Here is a 16,035-nt window from a genome sequence, read left to right on the forward strand (position 1 = left end):
ATTAAAAAAAATGTTTTGTATCACTACCCTTCTAAGGCACAACATGGGTAAAAAATGACCCGCATCGACCCACAAAGACACCCCCTGTGAGTGCCTCCCCACCACACCCACGGAGATCAACTCATTCATTCAGCGATCCAGACCAAACAATACATCCAACATCTGAAATCTCCACTCGTCACCCTGCGCCACCCACACACACCACCCATCACCGGCCGAATGATGCATGCTATGTGCGAGTGCGACACAGCGACAAGCAAAGATACCAAACGTCAAATGCACCGCCCGGTCCAAATCACCGCCAAAATGACCACCACCAGCAATATCATTACCATAGCATGTCCTATCCCCACCCCCATCACACCCGGCACGCACGGGCCACCCCGACCCACGTGAGCTAACCCGATGCAGAACACAAAACAATTCCAGCTCACAGATCAAGAAAGGAAAAAAGGAAAAACAACGACCCACGGCAACCAAAAACAAGACATTCAATGAACAACCAGAACACCAACCAATCAAACAAATCGATCCCCAAAAACACAGCAAAGAAAGACTCAGCCGTGCACGAAACAACACCACAGGCTAACACGGGTCATCCTCGACCCATGCCACGCCCCAGAAAGGGGTTTGCATAGCTTGTGTATCAAAGAATTAAAAGAAAAATAATAATAAAAAAACTATCCAATAAAAACTTGTGCAAAGTGTAATTCATCATCACTGACGGAACAGATAATATTTTTGAAACACCAACATTGTTTAAATGTGTCTATGTCTCCTATATGTTTATAAAACCTGAACTCCAGCCAGAGTCTTGCTCTAATGTTGCACAGCCACACTGCTTTCGCCTCCTGCCCTTGTCTGTTTTCCACTCTGTTCTTTCTACTTATGTAGATGGACATGTTGGCTTCTCCTAAGAGGAAGTTTAGGAGCTGCCACTTTTCTTTGTTATCTTTTTTGTAGGCAGCTCCCATGATAAAGACACTCTCAGTAAAGGCTCTGGGGAAGAACTGTGAGACCGCCATGCCACTCCCCGACAGCGAGGGCTTCACTTTTCTTCCAATTCACCCTCGCTGCCGATGCCATGCTAAAATCTTTTACAATATTGGCTAAAATATCTGCTTCCTTCTGGCTTCCAATGAAAACAATGACATCATCCACATAAGCTGATAAAATAATGCTGCTACTAAAACCAGGTAAAAACAGATCCTGTAGGTTGGAGCGTATATTCCTGAGGAGAGGTTTAAGGGAGAGCACATAGAGCATTCCTGACCCCTCTTCACACTCTAAAAGGAGTACACAGACTACCATTGAACTTCAGCACACTCTCAACTTCACTGTACAACATCTTGATCTTAGCTATGAATCCAGGGCTGATCTAGAGATATCAGACCAGTATTAATGCCCAATGAGCTAGCGTCCTCCAAAACATCCCGAATTAGGTGGACATTGTCTACTAATGTCCTGCGGGTTTCCCTTCTTAGGCAGAAGTGTTATTACGGCTCTGCGGCAGGACATTGGCATGGAACCAGTGGCCAGGCTTTCATTAAAAACATCTAAAAGATAATTTGCTAAAATGTCCCAGAAGGCTTTAAAAAACTTGACTGTGAGGCTGTCGATGCCGGGAGCTTGCCTTCCCTGCATGGCCTGTAAAGCTACCTGCAGCTCCCGCACCATCAACGGCCCCTCTAACTGTGAGGTAATCCACCACAGAACCCTCCGAAGAATGTTTCATCTCCCTCATACTCACTGGAGTAGAGGGAAGAATAAAAACTCACGGCTCGCCTTCTTATCTGTCTTGGTTCAGTTATTTCCTGCCCTGTGTCTGAGAGAAGTGAGTGGATTACTCTCTTCTGTCCATTCTTTTTCTCCAGGCCGAAGAATAAACTAGAGGGAGCATCCATCTCGGTGGCGTTTTGAAACCGGGACCGGACCAGTCCACCCTGTACTTTAACGTCTAGCAGGTTGGCTAAAGCCATTTTCTTAACTTTGAGGATTTCAATATATCCTCGATCTTCTGTGGACTCACTGATTTTTTCTAGTTCAACTATATCACCCTCCAGGTCTTTCATAGATCTGGTGATGTCTTGTGTGACATTGAGTGTGTGCTGTTGACAAATAATTTTTATTTCAGTCTTACCATTGTCCCACCACTGCCTAAGACTGCTAAAATCACCCTTCCTCTGTCTAAAAACTCCAGAAATAAATAAGGAGTGGACCAGCTGCTGTCACCTATGCCGACTCTCCTCCCATACCACCTGCCTCCTCTACACGCACCTCTCCTGCCTCTTTTACCTGCTCTCCTCCCAAATCACCTGCCTCTTTTACCTGCTCTCCTCCCAACCCACCTTCCTCCTCTACCTGCACCTCTTCTCCCTCCTTGTTTTTTTTCGACTTCACTTCCTCCTACTTCACCTAGAATATCTTGGTCATTTTTCCCCCATTATTTTTCCCCACACTACTTAAATTAACACTACACACCTCGTGCGCCAGGTCGGACACAACGGGAGCGGCCGGACACAACGGAGCCACGGCTACCCTTGGCAGAGAGCCCTCCGCCGCAGCAGCCACCGCCCCTCCAGGACCAGATGGAGCTGGGTCCCCGCGCCTCGGACAGGCTCTCGCGGTGTGTCCCTCCTCTCCACAACCAAAACATTTCATGCCCGATGATCCTCTCCGCTGTCCTCACCACTCTCTGCAGAGACTTCCAGTCAGAGGTGTTGCAGTTTCCAGACCAGGTAGAGATGCAACTGGTCAGTATGCTCTCTATGGTGCCTCTGTAGAATGTGGTGAGGATGGGAGGGGGGAGCTGTGCTCTTTTCAACCTGCGCAGAAAGTGCAGGCGCTGCTGTACCTTTTTCACCAGTGAGGAGGTGTGAAGGGACCAGGTCACACACATGTAAAGTCAATGTAAATACATTAATAGCATCATTCACGCAAGACATTTGTGTGAGAAATGTGCGTGACACTGTCTTGTCTTAGCATGCTAACATATGCTAATTAGCAGTAGACTCAAAGAACAGCTGAGGCTGATGGGAATGTCATGAGTTTTGCAGGTCATAAACCAAAGTATTGGACAAATTTACATTTGTACCTGATGATATTGTGAGGATCACCAAAGTGATTACAATTCATCCTGAGGGGAGCATGAATGTCTGAACCAAATTTGTGGCGCTCTTAGCTTGGCTATTTGTTTGCTATGGTTCAATTTGCATTAAATATATATTTGAATGTGAATGGCTGCTGAAGTTGTTATAAGGTCATGTAGGTCGTGTCAGGATGGTAACCCTTGATTTGCGAACTTTGCAAAAACTCTTTCCAGACTTGCTGTCCGACAATCTTTCCTGACAATAACTATTTGACCACATCTTAGAGAGAGAAACTACAGCAGCCATTGATTTAGTCACTTTGTAGTATGCTATAAATGAGCAAATGGCTAAATGAAAGGGAAAAACTACTAAAACTACTGCATTAATATAGTATAGCCTACTGTAAATTATTTATATTAAACATTGTGCAATACAAAAAACAGAAACCGCCTTTTTTATGATTTTGTATCCTCTCGAGAAATTAAGTCGATTGGTTATTTAAAATAGCATATTTTTACATTCAGTACTAATGTAAGATGTTGTGTGATGTTCATAAAACACAGTCAAAGAGTGGAGGTGTGTCTGATACGTGTCTGACACCAGAGGTCGGGTTTGTGCTTCACACAGCAGCCTTGTTGTCTTTGTGCTCTAATTTGATCCACTTTATGAGTGTTCTGTCCTGATTCCCCCTGAACAGAGAAATTCCAGTAACAGACTGGTAAGATGAGCAGCCAAACCAGTCAGTAGTGGAAACAGCTGAGTGCTTTCCTGGAAACATCCAGCTGTTGCATTACCACAGTTTTTATTGTGGCAACCTTCAGCTGTATTATCTCATAATTCATCACAGATTAAAGCTTCACGCTGTAGCAATGGCTCCGTCACAATTGTATAAGTTATATATATATATATATATGTAACTGTTTCTATTATAATTTGATTAATCTGTAATTTATTTCTAAGGCTCATTTCAATTCATCCCATTCAGTTCATCTCCTCATCTAAATCAATAGATATGAATCAGCCCTGTGAGGTCTGCAGGGGAAAAATCAATTTTCCATGGCGTGCGTGCGTGCGTGCGTGCGTGCGTGCGTGCGTGCGAGCGAGCAACACCAGTGAAATACGACCCAGGGTGTCAGGGGTCCATCCATTTCCAGCAGCGGCTGCTGATGGCACTGTGTCAGCCTATCATATGGCTTAATGACTCAATGAGTCATCACTTACATCATCCTGACATCAGTTATCGATTGGCTGGCTGAGAGAGGGATGATGGATAGATGAGTGGCCGGAGAGACGGACGGATGGACAGATGGACGGACGGATGGACAGCTGAAGACAGAACTAATCTCATTAAAATAATATGTTCATTACATATGACTCCCTCAGTGGTCTTTGAATTCAACAATTAGCAATACAGATCATAAGAAGGCAAATCATTAAATATCATTTAGACAGTCATTTTCACTTTCCAGTCCATCATGGCTGCATCATGTTCACTGTTCAGGAGTGGCAGACTCAAGATGACACTCTTGGGTTGACTTGACCATGGACAATTTAAAAGAAGCGCAAATTTGAAATAGCTGCGACCACGTGCACTTGACCTCTATGCCAACTTTCATCCTCGTAGGGTGAAAACTGTGGCTTGTGGACCGACTGACCAACAGAGCGAGCTATAAGCTAGAGCTGCTGGTCTCAACTAAAAAAGGATCACAATGCAGCTCGACCACCGACAGTTAGACCGGATAGTTGGGTCTTCTGCTAGTAGCAGCTGTACTTCTGTATACTGTATGAATGTGTACACAAACAAAATACTATTAGCCGCTAATGTAGCCTCAAGCAGAGATGAGGATCGGGCTACAGGTGTGTAAACACAGAATCACTGGGAGGCCATCATTGGAAACTTTTTGGAAAAGGGCAGGCACTTTCAGAAAACTACTTGGCAGGTGATTGGATGAATCATCTGTCAGTCAAACTATTGCCAAAAGAAGAGCGGATTTTTCTTTTCCAACAAGAAATCTGAAATAATTTATGCTATTACAGTTGCTAACCGCTTTAGGAGCCGCCATTGTTGTTTTGATTGTACAGTCACCTCTCTGTGTCGTCTCACACACACCTAAATCACGGCTGTAACTAGCTCCTCACAGGATGATGATCGGTCCGATCCACTGTGGTTCAGACACAATCACATTATTTGAAACCTGACAAGAGGATTTTCTTGTGATCCCGCGACTAACGCATGATCTCGTGATAGCGTGAGAATCCAGCTGCTGTGCATGGTAGACAGTATTCTGATACTTCACACCCCAGGATTTTGATACGCTTTATACAGTAATACCAGACACAGTTTAGAAATAATTGTATTAGTAGAACTCCCTAAAACAGGGGTGTATACGGCCCGCGAGACCATTTGATCCGGCCCTCGAGGTAATTCGTAAAACGCACTCAAAAAGAAATCCACAAAAAAATCACGTGGTCACGTCATGTCAGACTTCAATATTAAACGATGCGGAATGTCACTTTCCAGAACGATTATTTCTATGTGGAAGTAAAAGGCCAGTGTGCCTAGTTTGTGCGGACACGCTTGCGGTGATGAAAAATAATCTTGAGCGTCAATACAGCAGGAGACATGCCAAACTGCACAAGCTGAAAGGACGAGTGCATTTGGATAAAGTTAACGCTCTTCGGCGGAGTTTGGCCCAACAAGCAGCTCTCTGCAGAGCGTAACATACAAACATGGAAAGATAGATCGGTAGACCACCACACCAAGAACAGACTATTCCACCACTGCTGTGCAATTATCACTACCATTTACAATACTCACATTATTTTCTGTCATTTTATTTTAGCCTGGGACAGTGCCTAGGGGTTGGCAGACCGGGGTGGTGGTTCCCCTATTTAAAAAGGGGGACCAGAGAGTGTGTGCCAACTACAGGGGTATCACACTTCTCAGCCTCCTTGGTAAAGTCTACTCCAAGGTACTGGAAAGGAGGGTTCAGCCGGTAGTCGAACCTCTGATTGAAGAGGAACAATGCGGATTCCGTCCTGGTCAGCCATCCGTGAGAGACTCGGAGTAGAGCCGCTGCTACTTTACGTTGAAAGGAGCCATTTGAGGTGGTTCGGTCATCTAGTAAGGATGCCACCTGGGCGCCTCCCTAGGGAGGTGTTCCAGGCACGTCCAGCTGGGAGGAGACCCCGGGGAAGACCCAGGACTTGGTGGAGAGATTATATCTCCTCACTGGCCTGGGAACACCTCAGGATCCCCCAGTCGGAGCTGGAGGATGTGGCCCGGAGAAGGGAAGATTGGGGTTCCTTACTGGAGCTGCTGCCCCCGCGACCCGATCCCGGATAAGCGGTAGACGATGGATGGATGGACTTTATTTTCTATCAACCTCTTGGTACTTCTATTATTTTTTATTCTATTTAATTATTGTGTACTACCTTTTTACTTCATATGTTCTTTTGCTGTGACAAGATACATTTCTCCGTTGTGGGACTAATAAAGGATTTCTGATAAAACAGCACAGCATAAAATAAAGGTGAAATGAATGGGCTGTGTCTTAAAAACAATTGCAGAGGTTATGAGTTCAATAATTAGTATGGCCTTCGGAGGATGTTGTAAAAAATAAAATGGCCCTTGATAGGAAAAAGGCTCCCAACCCCTGCCCTAAAACCTGTAAACACACTTTGATGTGTAAAATCGGTGGAGTTCCCCTTTAAGAGAGCTGGATGCTGTGGCCAACTGCGGTACTGCATCAAATAAAAAAGAGCCCTCTGTAAAATTGTTGTACACCTCCAACTACAAACAAGCTCCATAAACATTTAACTATGTACAGATATAAATGCGTGAAGATATATATATATATATTTTATATCTTCTTTCGGCAATAGTTTGATTGACAGATGGTTCATCCAATCACCTGCCAAGTAGTTTTCTGAAAGTGCCTGCGCTTTTCCAAAAAGTGTCCAATGATGGCCTCCCAGATGATGCTGTGTTTACACATCTGTAGCCCAATCCTCATCTCTGCTTGAGGCTACATTAGCGGCTAATAGTATTTTGTTTGTGTACACATATTCATATACAGAAGTACAGCTGCTACTAGCAGAAGACCCAAATATCCGATCTAACTGTCGGTGGTCGAGCTGCATTGTGATGCTTTTTTAGTTGAGACCAGCAGCTTAACATTATTATATATTTCATAGTTTAAATACACACTGTATATATATATATATATATATATATATATATATATGTTTAAAACAAGTTTAAAACAAGCGAACATTTTAAATATTATATATATATATATATATACTGTGTGTATTTAAACTATGTAATATATAATAATGTTAAGCTGCAGCTGCAGCTGCTGTTTTAAACATATAAACATATATATATATATATGTTTAAAACAAGCGAAAATTTGAAATATTATATATGTGTATTTAAACTATGAAATATATAATTTACCAGTACAGTGGATGTTCGTGTGTCACTATGTGACTGGTGTTAGGTGTTTTTCATAGTGACGGTCCGTTCTTGTGTCTGCTTGTCTGAGCATACAGTGTTCTGTAGATCATATCAGAGGAGAAGTTGGAACAGGTTGAGGATTCCATCTTAGTTTTGGAGAGTTGCTCAGCAGACTATCGTGCTGTCGGAGATGCACGGGTGAAAGGTTTTTTTATTGGAATCTGAGTGTGTTTTCTAGTTTTTGGTTATGATGGAGATTGAAGGGAGCCAAACACATTGATGTCAATACCCATAGATTTGTGTTGTAGCCATATACCCTGTGTGTATGTGTGTGTGTGTGTGTGTGTGTGTGTGTGTGTGTGTGTGTGTGTGTGTGTGTGTGTGTATATGTGTGTGTGTATGTGCCGCTCCTCCTGCTCTTCTTTTCACCCCACTCCCTCCCATTCTCCCCTCCCCCTCAGCACCGACTGTGTGTGAGGAACATTGAGGAATGAGGGGGGAGGGGAGGAGCAAATCAACCACAGATCATCTGCATCACTGAACACACACACACACACACACACACACACACACACACACACACACACCCACCCACCAGAAACAATGTACATGTTAATGGTAATGGGAACTTTCTAGAAAGACAAGTTGTTGTAATTTTTCAATGCTTTTAGCAGCTAAAACAAAATTACATTCAGGGTTGAATTATAATAAAGATTAGTTTTTGTTATTTGAGTGAACTGACCCTCTAAAGCTATCACTGGGCTACCTCTCCTATCATGGGCTTTCTATGCTTTCTATGTATACTGAAAATATATTTGACATATTAGACCCCTCATCATCATCTTTTGTTGTAATGGCTAAGTCTGGTGATATTCTATATTTTTTATCTTGTCAAAAAACACAGAGCCAAACAATGACTATCTACTAACACGTTTTGTGTGTGTATGGAAGTCTGATATGTCTTCTTCCTCTGTGCCATAAAGCTCTATTTTTGTCCAAAAACGATTATTTGGACTCAATACTCCTTTTCACAGAAGACAGGAATATCACAGATGTCAATAGTAAAATAAATGATGGCTGGATTCCATTCCGCTGCTTCGGTTTGTGCCTCACTGTCACATGAGACACTAGGACAGAGACATTGTTTATGCTTAAAGAGACAGACAGGGTAGGGAAGTAAAGTAGTGAGAGATGGACATATTGTTGGTTTAGGTCTTTACATGAGATTTACAATAATAAAAAAAAAAAAATAATGTCAGTCTTGATCTCTAACGAAATGGTTTAACCTTTTTGGAAACACTCATCTCGTTGAGAGTTAAATGAAGGGATTGATACCACCCTTATGTCCGTGTGGTTAATATGAAGCTACAGCCAACAGCCAGCAGGGAACAGCCAGCTTGGTTCTGTCTTAATGTATCAAAATCCACCTACCAGCTCATCATTCATTCAAACCTTCGGAGTGGAGGAAATTCAGGTGTTACTAATGTGGAAAATTACGAAAAACACCCCCTCAAGTCGGAAACAAAGCGGACAAAAGTAGATGTTGGGTTGATGGAAAGAAACCTTTTATTAATTCACATAATTCATATACATTTGTTTATCACATGTAATTTGTAATATGGTATTATGTTATAACTGTTAGTTGCTGTCTACATAGAGTGACCTATATTAGTTAGACAAGTTCTTTATTAGCATTAACCATGATAACAAGTCAGGTAAAGCAATATACAACAAAATACAAAACATCTTGTTAATAGTTTCCATGTTGTTTCCATATTACGACTTGAAGCTCTGGAAAAGGCACAATCGGAGGAGCAAGTAAATGCATCATTAACAACTGAACCAGTCTTCCCCTGAACATGTCTGTCTGAGCTGCAGGTCGAAAGCAAATTGCTGGCTAGTTAGCGAGATACTGCTGTATACCTGAGTGTGCAAATACAATGTGTTATAAAGCATCAGATTTAGAAAATATTGTGAAAACAATATTACCAAACAAGCTGTCAATTGTACGGTCAAAAACACAGATACAAAATTCAGTAAACTTCGTCCACTCACTCATATTTTTTACTTATTTCATTGAGAAATATTTGATTGACATGCGGTTGTATTCAGTCATTGTTAGGGATAACGGAGGACATACTTACCTTGACGTCATCATCACTGAGTTGGCAATTTGGGTATTCTGGCCGCAGTATTTGTGGGTTGTGACAACCTATCCATCTAACATTTTATCTTTGGTTATTTGATGCAGATATAAAACTTTGTATGCTTATGATGCTTTTTTTTTATTGTGTATGTAATGGTTTTACACGGGTTTCTGGGCTGAATTGAGCAGATTTTCAGTTGCAATTGGGCTTGAAACTGTCATTCTGGTCTGGCAACACTGAAGACCTCCACTACGGCTGCCAGTGTTCCATCAGCTGAATGCCTCCTGTAGAGTTCAATAGAGCAGCCTTTGGTTTAAAGCTCCATCCACCATCTGTATGAGGCAACAGTTACATGATGATCTCATCCTGGACACTGTGTGTGTGTGTGTGTGTGTGTGTGTGTGTGTGTGTGTGTGTGTGTGTGTGTGTGTGTGTGTGTGTGTGTGTGTGTGTGAGTGTGTGTGTGACAAAGGGTCATGTAGTAAGGGCTAGGTTATGAAACATTTTGGGAGATGACACTGATAACAGTGTTTTATATTTGAGTCCCCTCTCACGGTAACTTCCCCCTTTTTAGCAACTTCAACTCAGCACCCTGATATTTTGTATCACTGTTTTTCCTGTAATGTCAGTGTTTTCTTGGTGATGCGAGGGTGTGAGTTTCAGATGACTTTTCTTTGTGTCTTTGTTTCGATAAAATATTCCTTTAATCCCATAATCCTGTAGAACACTATTCTGAGTTTGAGGTTTCAAATCTAGATAAACCAGCTCAGGCTACAGGAATTGGCTCACACTGACCTCTGGTGGATCATAGAGGAACTGCATCTAATGCCAACACTGCATTTAGAAACAGTTTATTTAGTAGGTTTTTACATACATTGAATTTGCATTGGTGTTTGGTGCATAACAATAACCATAGTACGCAAGATTAAAAGACAAAAGCAAGTACTGAAAACAATAAAGAAACAAAATAAAAATATGACAATAAAATCAGGGTTCTGGAGGCGTACAGGTCCTGGAGGGACGGCAGATTGCAGCCAATCACCTTCTCATCAGAGCGAATGATACGCTGCAGTGTGCCCTTGTCCTCGGCAGTGGCAGCAGCGCACCATATGGTGATGGAGGAGGTGAGGATGGACTCGATGATGGAGAATGTAGAGATGTAGAAGTGCACCATCATCGTCTTTGGCAGGTTGAACCTCCTCAGCTGCCGCAGGAAGTGTCATCCTCTGAGGGTCCTGAGGGTCTTGAGTGACGACGGTGCCCAGGCAGCAAAAGGACTCCACACGTACACTGAGGAGTCACACAGTGTGATGGGGGTGGGTGGGGATGCATAGTTCTGGAAGTGGATTAGGATGAAGTGAAGTGGAGTGGAGGCATTAGAATGCGTCTCCAGCCACCACTTGTGATCTAATCTCGCTTCCCATTCTTTATCCAAATAAACGCATCATTATAAATCCATATTTTAATGAAACATCGAGTGTTAAATCTATGCAGAGCACTGGAACAAGAACACAGACACATCACTATACAATATACAATAATAATATTATCCTCAAAGTGTCTTGTGCATTCACACCTGTACTTAGAGCTGTCCACATGTGTTCGGATCCCCAGACACGCATGTTTATACCAGGTCTGAACAGGGCCAGAGTCCAGCTGCTTTGCAAGGGTTCTGTCTTTTGAACAGTTGGTAACGTGACATCATTCTGGTGTGGGAGGAAGGGGCAGTAGTGGAGAGGCCCAGGTCCCTTGCTGTGGAGGGGGAGGTGGAGCTGGATGGAGTCACGGGGGATGGCGTCAGGACTGTCCCATTGTCTTTCAAAACAACAATAAAACTCATTCAGGTCGTTTGCCAGGCGCAAGTTGTTAATGGCGAGGGGTTGAGGGCAAGTGCTTGCTTAGAACTGCCTACTTAAAAAACATTTAATACTTTTTTTTTTTTTTTTACTGGTCAATCTTTTTTGTCCCATTGGTTTCAAATAAATAAACCAAACCCGGGGCGTTGCAATTCTGTTGTCTGCATCTTAACCTGATCAAATGCACTTCTTCATCACCACAGCTGTCGGGTCAAAGAGTGCTGCTTTTATGCTGCAGTACAGAAGCCCTGGGGGGTAAGGGAATAACATTTTCTTCCAGTGAAGTCTGATCTAATTGCTTTTCTCTCCTGTGTTTATGACTTAAGAACAAGTGAAAAAAAGGGTTTTGCCAGGATGATCTTCCGAAGTTCTCTAAAAAGATTTTTCATCTGTTAATATAAGGTTATGTATCATTACTGTCATGTCTTTCTTTTGCCTAGAAAACATGAATGCTTTTAGTCCTATTTCGAACATGCACTTCAGCCTTGTGTCCAAAATGAGTATTACAACAACAGACACAAGAATCATATCTTAGAGCAGACATTTTAAATTGTCATGGCAGGAAAAGCCATACCTGTCAACCCTCCCGTTTTCCCTGGATTATCCCGTATTTTTGCTTCTATCCCGTTTTCCTCCTGTTTAAATATTTTCCCCTAATTATCCCGTATTTTTAACCTTTCAAAAATAAAAATAGGCCTAATTAAAAAAAGGTGTAGGCTACAGTGGTAAGTGGCCTCCGGTAGAGCAGGTGGCAGTATTATGTTTAACATGAGCTGAAAAACGTTATCCGCCAGTAAACACACAGAAGAAAACAGGAACAATAACGCAGAAGAAGACGAGAACATGATGAGAGTCACAGTGAACGGGAGATAGATGGAGACGCAGTTGTACCTGCCAAACAAGTTAAAACTTTATGTAAGTACCCTAACAAATGAGAGGAGAGCTTCCCTTATTTAATAAAAAGCAGAGTCGGGCAAACTCGTGCTTTTTGTAAAGTGTGCCATTCAGATGTTAGCATCGCACACGGCGGAATAAGTGATGTTCGCCAGCAAGAAAAATCGTCCAAGCACAAGCACGCCAAGCGATTAATCTGCGGTTTTTTTAACGCGTTATTTTTTCTGTGATAAATTAATCAAAATGAATGCGTTAATTCGACAGCCCTAGTAAAAACCACAGCTGAGGCTGAAGTGGAAACGATGTGTTGATGTTTGTCTCTGGAGTCTGAATTACATGTTCTGCCTTTAGACTTGAGCTATTCTGTCCTGACTCAGCAGAGTGCAGCCAAGTGGAGCTCTGTTCAATGTGTGTTAGTCCTGCTGATCCCGGCCTTCACACTTTATAAAGAAGGATTATAAAGCAATCTGCAGCTGCTGAGGCTCCAGCCTCACCAAATCACGCCTGATTAAACCGAAGATGGGTAATTAACCAGAATGAGTCCATTAGTCTGTATGTACTCCCTCTTTTGTCTTCTCCCTCCGCTCATGCTCTCTGTCTTCCCTTTTTAAGAACTCACTGTGCCATAATAAGACCTTCATTAGTGATAAAGAAATCAAAGGAAGAGAACAGACAGATGAGAGCAAAGGCTTCTCTTAGTGCTCATTTCCCACTCATTCATCTTCAGAATAAAGCAGCATTACAAAGCTCTGTCTAATGTGTTGTTAAGATCTTGATCTGGCCTCCAAAAATAAATTCATATAGTGACGTCTCAAAAATTGTTTTTTAAATAGACATATTAGATACTAGTCTCGGAGGGGAATCCTGTCATTTCATTTGCTGGATGGCTGATTCTTGTTTCCGCCTGTGCTCCATCACCATCCCATTTAGTTTTTGGGCCAATACTTTACTTTTTTCTCTTAGCTGATCCTGTCCCGGATATAAAATATAACGTCAAAAACAAAAACCTTCCTCCTGCTTGCTTTTAGGTCGCTGAAGCACAACTCACTGCGAAACTTTGCCTGTGACGATGTAAACATCGGCTCTTCCGGTCTGAGTGTCGTAAACCTTTTCCTTTGATCTTGCGGGGAATCAGCATTAAGACCAACTCTACAGAAAGAGCCAATCGGATGTTCTCGTTTACCTTTGTAGACCATAGAGCCACTAGCATGAAAATGAGACTTTTCCATAACCAGTTAAAAACTCCTTATAGTTGCTTGAACTTCTTTAAAATGTGTTTTTAGTCTGTAGCCTATATCCAAAAAATTTGTTTGGGTTTCCGTTTACTGGAAACCAGGTGCCTTTTCATCTTTCCCGTCCACATTGATCCTGCTGGCGATTAAAATGACTATTTTTTCTTTGGTAGCAGTGACGAGAGAATTAAACAGCAACAGAAAATACAGTTTTTAATTCTACAGAATGTCTTACTGCAGGTTATATTGATGTTTCAAGTGTTTGGCTAAAACATATAAAAATACAAAAGGAGCAACAGGAGCACATGAACTGGACAGCGTTGTGCTGTGGTGTTGCATGGATGACGGTTCAGAAATGGCGGCAGAGATTTGAACATGTAATAATTCTTTGAACAGGGGAAACCTGTTTGCAGAAGCAGGAGCAGAACAGACAGGACAGCTAAAAGAGGGAAAAGTTGAGAGAAAGAAGTGCGAGCAGAGAGACAGAACTGAACAGAGTGAGAGAAGTTTATTGACAGGTAAGATACAGATGAGAGCAGATGAGGCCTGAAGCTAGTCCGAGCACACACAAACACACCATTTCCTTTGGGCTTGTTGGTATAAAAGAAGTGTTTAATTTGGGCCAATCTGAAATTTTACCACAAAAGAAAATTAATTTAAGCAGAACATTTACAACATCTCCTAAAAGAAAACTTTGCAGCTGTAAGTAAGAACCAGAGATGAGTGAAAAATAAAAACCCACTTTGAAGAAGACCTCAGTTGAAACAGTGCCCCAGTTTTTCTGTGCATCTCTGCTTAATAAATAAGCTCATGTTAGGAAAACAGAGCACTGGGAGGACAAGGTTCACTTTACAACACAAGATCAACAGACATCACCAGTAAAAGTATCCGTTTGAAGACACAACAGATCAAATCAGACCACAGACTAAAGGCACATGTACTTTGGTCCCTACAGGACTCCTCCCAAAACCAGAGACCTAGACCAGAATCACATGTTGAAACCTGTGTGTGTGTGTGTGTGTGTGTGTGTGTGTGTGTGTGTGTGTGTGTGTGTGTGTGTACCCACTCACAGCACTGGTTTAGAAAAGACAGAAACTTTTGGATCCTCAATATTATTACATGTCAGCAATGTATTATTATTATTATTAGTCACTTAGCACTCGCTCTTATGCAGCTTACAGTGAACTAACTACAGGGACAGTAACTCAGGGTTAAGTGCCTTGCTCAGGGGCACAATGGTGGCAGCCCTGGTATTGAACTCACAACCTTCCGGTGTTCTAATTGGAAGCCTGACCATGTGTTAATGTCAATACTATTAATACTACTAAGTACAAGCATTAGTAGCCTCAAATTATGATTCACAATTCCCAGAATGCCTTTAAACATCCTCATAGAAAGGGTATGATGAAGCTATCATCAAATAATCTATAAACAGCTTCAACGTGATTGTTCAGCTACAAGAATAGCAGCAGGAAAGTGTGCCAGTTAAGAAAAACTGCCTTTTGAAATTTAGAAATTGCACGACACTGCACAACAAGTAGTTCATTGTATTTGCTTTGAGGATTTCTGGGTACGAAGTCCTCAAAATGTAGTTACATGTGGTATTTAATCTACATTTAAAGTGATTCTGTGAGGTGCAGCAACATTTTTAAAGCTGCAAGCTGTTTTTGTATAGGTTGCCAACATGCCTACAAAGTATAAAATTGAGTGCTGGTCATATTTACATTGCAGATGACAGGAGAGAACAGCATGAATCACACTTCAAGCTTCTCCCTTATGCTTGTAGCTTGGATTTTCTATTTATTTGAAGGAGTGCACCAGCACAAGGAGAATGTGTGTGTCAGAAACTGCAAGACAACTTCAAATGGCAGCAGCTGATAGCTGCCAATCAGAACAGGAAAGTCGTCACTGGATCGAAGACATATTGGTGATGGACTCTGTCATGACAGATGTTGTGTTGGAGTTACTACCACAAGTAATGGCAAATGGCTGTATGGACAACGGCTAGTAGTTAGGGGTTCAAATTGGCATTAGGTGAACACAAAAGAAAGGGTAGGTGATTCAATTAGCGACACAATGTATAGGGAAACAACAGACGCCATATTACAGGTAACCATACCTCAACATCAAAAAAACAGCTATTTGCTCTAATAAAAAAAGATTAAATGATAAACTAAAACTCTCCAGAGGAACAGCAGACTGAAAAGCAGCGTTTCACTGTCCTCCGTCTGTTTCACGCTAACCAGCATGATGGCTATTGGTCAGAAGGGTGCAGCTGTTCCCACACAACAGGTATGTTACTCACTCAACTTGGAGTAAACTTCTACATCCCTGCAGCAAGGTGAGAAGTTAAAC

The sequence above is a fragment of the Cottoperca gobio genome, chromosome 17 (assembly GCF_900634415.1).
Source record: "Cottoperca gobio chromosome 17, fCotGob3.1, whole genome shotgun sequence".
Lineage (NCBI taxonomy): Eukaryota > Metazoa > Chordata > Actinopteri > Perciformes > Bovichtidae > Cottoperca > Cottoperca gobio.